This window comes from Glossina fuscipes, unplaced genomic scaffold, assembly GCF_014805625.2.
Source record: "Glossina fuscipes isolate IAEA_lab_2018 unplaced genomic scaffold, Yale_Gfus_2 1, whole genome shotgun sequence".
Classification (NCBI taxonomy): domain Eukaryota; kingdom Metazoa; phylum Arthropoda; class Insecta; order Diptera; family Glossinidae; genus Glossina; species Glossina fuscipes.
Window position 1 is genome coordinate 43205627 of NW_023998415.1, and position 11064 is coordinate 43216690.

Consider the following 11064-nt stretch of genomic DNA (forward strand, 5'->3'; position numbering starts at 1 on the left):
TATTCTGCTTTTCTGTCCGTTTGTTTTCTTGTCTTCAGATTTTTGTGGTATTTTGATAAAACTTGGTACAACGACGTGTATTGGTCCCGGGGATGAACACTATGGACCGGATCGCTTTTTCGACCTTTTTCACTTGCCATGTAACGACTTACATTAAAAAATCTTCATGTGAGTAAGTCTATTAACCGAAATGGTGTAGGGTACTTAATGGTGGGTCGTGTTTACTTGTTTTAATTGTGGTAGTTCTTGAAAAGCTAATAATTTCAAATTTTTTAATTCCTATGCAAACTAACTGACTAATTACTATTCAAGCTGTAATGTGTGGAACAAACGCATTGAAATGCAAATGACGCTGCAACTGAAACTGACATGATTGTATGAATTATTCTAAAATCGCAGCCTTAAAGCAAGTCTTCGATATTTCTCACTTCAAGAGCAGCGTTCATTGGGAGTCGTCGCTAAAGGCTTTTTGTTAATATTTATCGACTCAATTAGACTCCATTCGACTTTCAATCGATACAAATTTGTACTGATAATCATCAATTATTGATAAAAAGTTATTCGTATTATAAGCATTTATCTTCTTTAGATTACCTCAATTTCAAAAAATTCATGATTGACGATGATGATGATGATAAAAAATCATTATTCAAGCTAAATTAATTTGCAACATTATACAAGACAATAATTAAAATATTCACAACACTCGAAGCAATGGCTCAAAAAGTCTCGTCTCGTCAAACGTACAAAATTGTCGCTTTTTCGTTTCGTGAAAAGTAGTACTCGAAAGCTTATATGAGAAACGTCCTCTTAGCTACCCAAAGAAGGAATAAAGAACAAGGAGATACAAGCATTCAAACTTTACTTACTTGAATGTAAGGTCTGATGAGTTCATCACTACCGAAAACCCAAGTCTCTAACTCAAGTGATGAATATAACAAATATAACAAATATATATGTGTATATATACATATTGTATGTATATGCTCAGGTACATATATTGCAGTAAAGGTCGGAAAGAAATCGGTAGAAGGCCTTTAACAATCGTAATTAAAATATTGAGGATTGGATTCCGGGATATGCCGACTTGATAGCCGCACCTCTTACACCTTCTTCTTGCGATCTTAAATTAGGCCAATATACTAACCAGTGTTTGCATCCGCAACAAGAATAAATTGCCAATAACGTTTAACACATCGCATTAAAATTCCATTTTCCAGAAAAAGTAGAAAAAAACAATTCGAATACTAATTATTTTATATATATATACATATATATACAACACTTTTTTTAAAAATTTTACTTGGCATATGATGAAGTTTTTTAAAACGCGATAGTAAAGTTTTGCATGACACTGTAATGGGCGCTTGCATGTATTCTGATCAGCGATATCTATTGGCGAAAATGTTAAAGTAATCCGAAGTGATGGTTATAATGGTTAGATTCGATGATTTCTGCATAAAATAACCGTTTTTCCATTTACTATTATTGGGTTATACGGTGCATACAAACGCTAATCATGGAGCGCTCAAATCATGGATTTTCGACATCCATTACTTGAAGGTTCAACCTTTTCGAGGCGAATTGATCGAAAATATTCTTTTTTTGAACTGCTTCATGATCATGGTTTCAGTGCTTTTCAGTCCGCTTACCAAACATAATGCCTTCTGATGATCACTTGATCGGATCGATGCAGGCATGGCTGGGCTGCTACGCGGTTTTGAAGTGCCAAAGAAATGCGAAAATGGATCGATGATTGGGGCGCGGTGAAACCGATATCCTTCTATCGCCATGTTGTCAGAAAGATGATAAAATATTCAAAAATATTCTGATTAATACAAATTAAATCAATTTTCCTAAATAAATGACTTTTTCAAATGAAAAAATTTTCAAAATACATAGCAAGCATAGCGTACACTATTATATAAATCCCGAAAGGTACAAGAACAAGAACCTACGTTTTAATAATTAAAGGTTATAAGACACTTCACCTGCTATCAGGGGAATTTCCAAGTTTTCAATATGATTGCACAAGGGTCATCTTGAAAGTGTGTGCTGTTCTCTTATCGGCCACATATCGATGATTATGCTCTATAAGAAAATATTTAATAAACATTTTAATAAGTTGTATACATAGGTATTGAAAGCGATACTGAATTGATTAGCTTTCATTTGGTAGTTCAATAAGCATATGGTATGGAAAATTTCACGTTTTCGAAAATTAAACAATTAATGATAAGGTGTGTTAACTATCAATTGAGGCCGTCTTTCTAAACTCCCCAACTGAATTGTAGTGATTTTATCTTTCTCTCTCTCTCTCTCTCTTAATAACGCGCGGTTAGACAAAGTACAGACCATACGAAATTAAAGACTAAACAAGTGAATATGTCCATGTAAATCAAAGTAAATTAAAAAAAAAAGAAAAAAAAAAAAAAAAAAAACTAAAAGCATTTACGCTTTTCAATTTATTAGAATACACTAACTATTTTAATCTAACCAGGAGGCATTCAATATTCAATCTATATTAGATTTACAAGTCTCTCGTGCTAGCGATTATTAACTGAAGGATCCCACCAAAATGTTAGAAAAGCACATTAATATCTAGTAATAACTAAACAATTTATTTATTTATTTATTTATTTATTTATTCACTCTCACTTGACTCTTTTTATATCATAAACAATTTTTTTATTATCTTTGAATTGTTCGTAATAGTTTACACAAGCATGTCAGCACCTCCATTGCGTATATTGTGTAATCTTATCTTAATTCATTTTTGTACGCAAAGTAGAAAAACACATAGTTTCAAATTAGGTTTGAGAAAAAGTTCTCACACTTGTTTTTTTTTTTTTATTTTTATGCAACGCCTCTCAAAGAATATGAGGGAAATTCTATTTTTGTTTCAATCCAATCATGATATTCGAGTGCGTATAAAATTTGTAGGACATCACTCACAATCTGTGACTTCATAAGATACTTAAAGAGTTGCTATAACAAGGCAGCCTACTTATATAAACACCAAGGAACAAGATTCAACATGAAAATCTGACACTAAACGAGCCTTTTTTATTCATAAAAATGCAGAAATGCAGAAATGCCTCGACGCGGTAACTTATTATGGCAATCGTGCTACGCATCAACTTTGTTGCGCTAGAAAATCCCATACTCAAGTTACTCTCGCAATGTAAATTACTCTCTTTTGGGTAGCGATCTAAAAGAAACAAATTTGCACTCGACATGTTAATCCTCCGTCTTCTCCTCGTGTCATCTTAACATTCTGTCAATAGGTCGGGCATTTACGAAAACTTCAGGATCGAATTTATATCTCTAAACTGACCCGACTTCGCTTTTGATAGATTGACCCGGATATTTAGGAAAAAGGTAAAAGTGAAAGGCAAAAAGTAAAACCATACACAAACAAACACGGTAAGCAAGAATATTACTTACTTAATGGAGTCTTCGATCCCTATTCTTAGGTGATGGACATGATGAAAACAAAGCAGAAAATTATATTCAATCGTGACCGAATCCTTATCTTAAAAAGGAAAAACTAAATAAAAGAAGTACATTTTCATATTCTATAATAGGGAATGGGAGCCACTGATTTTTTCTAGTTCAATTCCAACATCTTTTGCGAATTTGTAGGCGATGTCTTAATTTTTTTCTTCCACGGAAAGACACATGGACACAGAAGAATAGACGCATCTGCTTAGGTGCATAACAAATTTAAAACTGGCCAAGAATTTATATACTTTATGGGGTTTTTTAAGCTTGTTTCCGCGCGTTATAAAGATATTGAAAAAATAATTAAATCTTACACGAAATATTACGTAGGCATGGTCAATTTGTTCTATTTCTGTGCACGAATGCTACAGCACCACGAATAGACTACGCGTTCAAATTTTTGTACATTTATATGCTATAGTTTATGAGTAGTGAGCAAAACCAAACATGTTCTCAGTTCACGTGGGACTGTGGGCGTGTCCTTTGACCAATTTGACCCATTTTCATTACTATATAAAATATTTCTGCCAAATTTGAAGTCGATAGCTTCTTTTTGGCGGCCAGGAGAATATTTACAACAGAGATTACATAGACCGACCGCCAGACAGACAACAGGACAGACGGACATGCTTAAATCGAAACGATGACAAAATGAAGATTCTCCTCACCCTTCGGTGATGGGTACAAAAATTAATTGAATTAAAATAAAAGTTTTTCTTACGATATGCCGAACTTTTGGAGATCAAAATTATGAGTACTTTCCTGTTGTTATGGCAAAACAACCATATATATATACATATATATATATATTTTTTTTTCTTTTTTTTTTCTTTTTAAACAAGGACCAATCACTCAGATGCCGTCCCCTATGCGAGTAACACGATGACACTCAAAAAGAAGTGAAGAATTAATGGGAATTAATAGGGGAGTGATCATAGCCCATTTTATATGACTTAACCGATTGAGTATTCACTATAGCTACGAGTAAAATAAACTCTACCACCCTGAGATGTAAACCTGCAAACACTACCGTCATAGTCACGATTATGCCTTATGTATGTATATGTGAAAGAAAACCATTAGACTATGGGTCGTTTAATGATTTCAATCAATACATTGTAAATGGGAATGATGTCAAGTGAAATGATTTCACAAAACCCATGAAATTGCTTTCCATATAAACGCATATAGAGCATTTTCAATGATAAGCTCGCACTAATATAACAAAAAGTCGCGATAGTAGTTTTTCTTAGACCTAATAATTTTGCAATTATTTCAAAAAGTCATTTACACCATAAGAATGTGTCAATGAATTAAGTGCTTTACAATTACTTTCGCTTTTTCTTCTCTCTCTTCTCATAAAATATACATATATAAATATATATTGATATACATACAACTACAAATTACATACATTTCTCATTCAACAAAAGTTGCCATGAGAATTTATGCAAGCATGCAAGCATGCATATCCATATGCCTTCGTAATGATCATGCGTAAGGTGTTGTGTCCGACTAAATTGTATCACAATTTTTGCAAATTGCCGATGTACATAAATTTCGCATTTGTAATGAGCTTTTAAATGAATTTTAAATTTTTATATGCCGTCATAATGGGTAATATAATCTCTGTATATGAGATAACAACAATAACACCAACAACAACATTGAAAAAAAAAAAAAAAAAAATGAAACATACACACACACACAAACACAACAACGAGGGAAAGCACAATCATTCAATTAAGTTGTTAAACAAATTTTGATTGTGTAAATATTAGATCAGCTTAATATTAAGTGAGTAAACGAGTTACAGTATCGTCTCACATCAGATATATTATATACATATATATATATATATATAATATATGTGAAGCATACAAATTAATTCAATAGTAAAGAGCGAGATAAAAGTAAAGAAAAATTAAAACAAATGAAATAAAATAAAATAAAATAGAATATAAAGTATGTATGTATACATGACATAGGATATAAACTAATGTTAAATAAAAAAATATATATAAAAATTATATAGAAAAAAAACAAAGCCAAAGAAAATGATGAAAATCAAAATCGTTTTCGTTAACGAACAATCGATGCAAATTTTTCGCAAGTTTCTTCGTCTTTTCCCTAAATTCGTCTTTATCCATCAATGTGAACGTTCACGTCGAGCGCAACAATCCGATGCATTTTTTATCGAACAATTTGTCAAGAGCTTTCATATATACTTCAATTTCCGCAATAACTTCATCTCCTAATAATAATAATCCTTTTTTCTCCTTTGGAGCATCCCTTTGAGATTTGCAAGCAGTTCGCAGCTAGCAGACATGGAAAGTACGATGAATGGAGCAGAAATTTGAACGTTCGAACAACGTTACCATTATAGGCATTGGTCGTCTTGAACTGCTTTTGCCAGATTGCTTCCACTCAGTGAATCCGATTCAGTTGTCGTCCATTATCACTTGCCTCGAGTTCAAATTCTCTTTATCGTATAAATGCCACAGTCCTGTTTTCGTATGCACCTAAACGCGATACTCGTTTGAAAAACCACTTTCTCGTATCCGAATTTTTATCCCAAAATATTGGTATCTTTAGGATGTCACTCCACTTCTTCGATTATCGAGAATAATGTTCAGAAATTTTTTGATGTTTGCTGACGTAATCACCCATACAATGGCCAGACAATAGTGCACGGCAAACCAACGATCAGTTGCTATTTCGAAACGAGAGAGATGACCAGAACACTTTTCAAGTCAATGCTCGAAATATTTTCGAACCTCTCCTCCATTGCTTTTAAAAGAACGACGGCCTGTAGCTCCTATATATATAAGATCGCAATTATATAAATCATATTATTTGTGGGCTCATTTTAAAAGTAATCCATATTACACAATGTGTTAGTGTTGTAGAGATGACTCGGAAATTATTGACTTACGCGTTAATCAATATCTTGTTAGGTGCAACGTCTTCTAGCGATTTTACCTTTCTATTCAACTCTTTCCGAAAATTCAATTCGTACCACTGGTGTTATTTGCAATTCCTGAAAGATCTATTTGCAAATTATTTATACGAACTTATGTTTACAATGCTTCTTCTTATCAACTTGCATTATACAAACAATTTTTATACCCTTTTACAAGCACGTTATCGAAATCTTGTATTGCTTTGCGACATTGTTGTATTGGACCCCTTTCTTCGCCAATGGCCAGCTACACGAACCTGCCGTACTGGACACCGTTCATCAAATGGATGCATTAAAAAACAATTATATATGTACAAAATAGTTATAGTAATATATATATGTACATATATATATGTACAAGTAAAAAAGTTTATAGCATTTAATATCTACTTAACTATTGGAAACAGTTCTAGACCTATCATAGGCATATTCTAGATGGATTTCTAGAAATTAGTTTGAGTTCTCTATCCGACTGTTTGGAATAAATGCTTTATAGGCGAACTAAAGGATGGATAGGAATAAATGCATTGGTAAGTAAATCTAAAATCTCGGCAGACTTTGCCGGGAACGTGGATATAAAAAATTTGAATGAAATCAAATAAACAAAAAATTTTATGTAAAAAATATGTATTATTATTATTATTATTATTATAAATTTAGCCAGAGAATAAATTCGAAGACTAAAGTCTTAAAGCACTAGCATCTAGGGCTATCGGCTTTTTATTAAAAAATATCTAAGAATATAATTAATTGAGAAATAAAAAAAGCGTTCATTGAATTTGGAATTTGGAGTTGACACCGTTTTGCGATTACTATACTAATTGCCTTGTTTGTCGCTTACTTCCGCCTTTATGCATATATACGTAATTTTATTATATTTTTAAAATTTCTGATTTATTTATTATTTACCTTGTTTATGTGTTTTATTTATATACAATAATATAATGCGTTGTCCTTAACATTTATGTGACGATAATTACAAAACTTCTCCGCATGTATAAATCATAAGAAAAAAATAAAAAAAAAACAATTTCATATTTACATGTGAACTTGTTAAATGTTAAATAATTAATGAATTCATCGAACGTAATGCAAAACGAAATGAAAATAATTTACTTTTTAATCGCTTTTCTTGTAAAAATTTCCTTCACGCTTCAATTAAATGCCTTTTACTTAGCATTAATTGTTTTTTAATATACAATAAATAAATAAATAAAAGGATTGAATAAATATGAAAAGGTTTTAGTTAATCGCATATCTATCCATATTCATTATCGAAGACTAGGAATATTTTGATGTAAGCATTTTACTTGTTTACTAGCTGATAGTAGACACCAGAAATCCCTTGATTATGAGATTGAAAAAGTTACATAAGCGAAATTTTATTAAAAAGTCTTTAACAATACGTTTACCTACAATTATATTTATTTAAAGTTGAATACAAAATTCTTATAGACAGGATTTTTGATTAAGAGTGATAGGAGAAAAACACTAAAGAAAGGGGGTGGGGGAAGCAAAAAAAAAAAATTGAGATTCACTGAACGGCGGCCAAAGCTTTTGCAACAAAAACACACTCGGTGAACCCGAATTTTGAGTAGATTGCTCAGTGCATTTGGTCCACTCTTACCAAAAAACCTTACCGTTCGGTATTCATACATGTAATAGACGAGTAATATCGTGACCAAGCAATGCCTTCAAATAACCTCATCAACGTCATTCCAAGGTTGTTCAATTACATCCCCTTTAAAAGATCATTTGATAACAGAATTTCTTGAAATTTTTGCATCGCCCAACACATAATCCATTAAAAAGATGATTGGTGGTGCTGTGTTGCCCTTAACCTCAAGTTCTTGAAATAGGACATGATTTAAATCAACGTCTTCTTATTTCAGTCCAGATTTCCATTTTCGTTTTCACAAAAAATACTAATGAACTATTGAGATCAAAATGTAACGATTTCGGTGGAAAAGTCACACTATGAAAACAATTTTTTTGATGAAAACTTTTTTGATGTAATAATTTTCAAATCTTGTATACTTCGGGATCTCTCAAAGAAATTTGTGAGTCAAAAGAGACGGTACCTACGACAGGGTATAGAATAGCCGAGGGCATAACATCAGCCCGTCCGGTAAGAAAGTTTCGATCGTCCGCCTCCTTGCAATCTTTGAAGCTTCCCTCTTAGGTGTGGCAAATGATCGGCCACAATCAATATATACCCCTACATCCTTTTCGCTGATGAACGTGTGTGATATTTTTCATGTATGATTGTATACTTGACAAACGCCGGATGAACAAGATTCGATTATATTCCTTTCGTATTCTTTCCTCGCGAATTTTTGATTGATTTAAATGAGCTGCGTTTAAGCTAATTCACGCATATTACATTGTATGTTTGTTTCTCCATCTGTCTGTACACCTGTTATGTTAATTTGTGTGTTAAAATTTTTAGATTTATTACGTATTTGTAATTTATAATTTATATGCCCGTGTATGCTAAACACATGTAAATATATTTTGCAATTATTTTTTTGCAGCGTAAAGAAAAAGAAAAACAGTCTCCCTAGTGTACAAGTCATTGACTAGAAAACCGGTAAACTGTTACGTACGTATAAATCCATAATGTTCAATTATCTAAATTTACTTAATACGATTGAAATGAAATGCTTTACCGAATTACGTCTCGGACGACGCGCACATACACACACGTGTATTAACAATTTTTTTTTTTGAACATCAAGCAAAAGAAAAATTCTTTTTTTTTTACACATACCTACGTACTAATCGAAAAAAGTCCAAGTTTCTTCTTCCCATTTTGTTTTGTGTATTCCGTCTTCATTTATTGAAGGAAAGTGAAGCTTGTAGGAAAGTCAATCACACAGCTCCTTTATTTTATTTTAAATGTAAAGGTCAACTGAAAGTCATTATTAGTCATGTATTTAAAAATTGTGATATGAAATAATTGTAATTAATTTTTGTTTCTCTTTTCAGAGCAATTAATATTACTTTCCAGTAAAGCAATAGCGCGCAATAGCAAATGTAAAAGATTTACGTGTTATCCCCTTTCTAACATGTATTATAAATAGCAGCTAATCCTATAGAAAATACAACATTCCTAAACTGATATTCCATACAATTTATGTCATTCATAATTTATGTAACACTTATAACAAAAGCTTTTTGCAAAAAAAAAAAAAAAAAAAAAAACACGTAAGAAAATTAAATTCAGTGGGGACCGAATTTTTTATACCCATCACCGTTTATCCCAAAAAAAGGCAAAAGAAGTAAAAAGAAGTTGATTTCTCCTATTTTCAAAATAAAAGTTATTCCCTTATAGGTATATGGGCCTTGTAGACGTGTCCTTCGAAAATTTTAGATCAATTCCAAATTCTTTTCCAAATCTGTAGCTGATATCTTCATTAGTCACTAACGAAAGAATTTTCAGACAGATGGACAGACGAATAGGCGAAAATGTTTAGGTGCATCCAAGATTTGGAAATGGCCAAGAATTTGTATACTTTATGGGGGATTTGGTTCTGCGTGTTATAAAGGTATTGAAAAAATCATTTCAATACAGTATATATACGCCTATATAGGCATGGTCAATTTTTTCCATTTTTGTGCACACGTGCTACAGCATCGCCCATTAAATATATGCGCTAAAATTTTTGTAAAATTATTTATTATATAGTTTATGAGTAATGAGCAAAAAACGAATTGTATTCTAAGTTTACATGGTTCTGTGGGCATGTCCGATTTGACCTACTTTCAATTCAAAGCTGCGTACAAAAACTTCCATGGTTTCTGCCAAGATCAAAGTCGATAGCTGTAGTTTCGTTGCCAGCAGAATGTTTATACCAGACAGACGGAGAGACGGACATGCTTAAATCGATTTAGAATTTGCTGCTGATCAAGAATGTATATACTCTGCGGGGTCTCTGAGGCTTCCTTCTAGGCGTTGCAAATGTTTTTAACAAAATGAATATATCCCTCATCCTTCGGTGATGGGTATAAAAACAGTAATTACTTACTCTTCCCTATCATTTTTTTTTTTATTTGAAAGAATTTCCTTTATATGTCCAACGTCACCTTTTGTTTAAGGACATTTAAAATTTTTGCAGACCTATGTAAAACCAGAAAGACTTAAGACAGGCACACCTTTTATTATACTAATCATTTCAGAATTAGTTTCTGAATCGATTAAAGCTTAGCTGTGTGTTTGTTCGTTTGTCCGCTTGATGGCTTATATTCGTCGTATTGCACTTTCTGAAATATTTTAAAGAAATTTGCTATACTGTCAGCTTTTGGTCCAACCACAAATCCTATTGTAAATATATAAAATGGAACCGTTTTTTCCACCCGACCACACTTAACGCCTTATTTTGTAAAAACGTTACATGAAAAAAAATCGCAATTGCTAATATTCCTCGACAAAAATCAGGGACAAGTAGTATTCTGAAATACTAAATGGATGGAGAGATTCAGTTGGGATGGGAACATTCTTTGAGCCTCCCACTCCCCTTGTTAACACGTCCTTATAACAAGTAAGTCCTTAGGTCGCAATGAACTCCAATGATATGATGAAAGTTAATCCATAATAA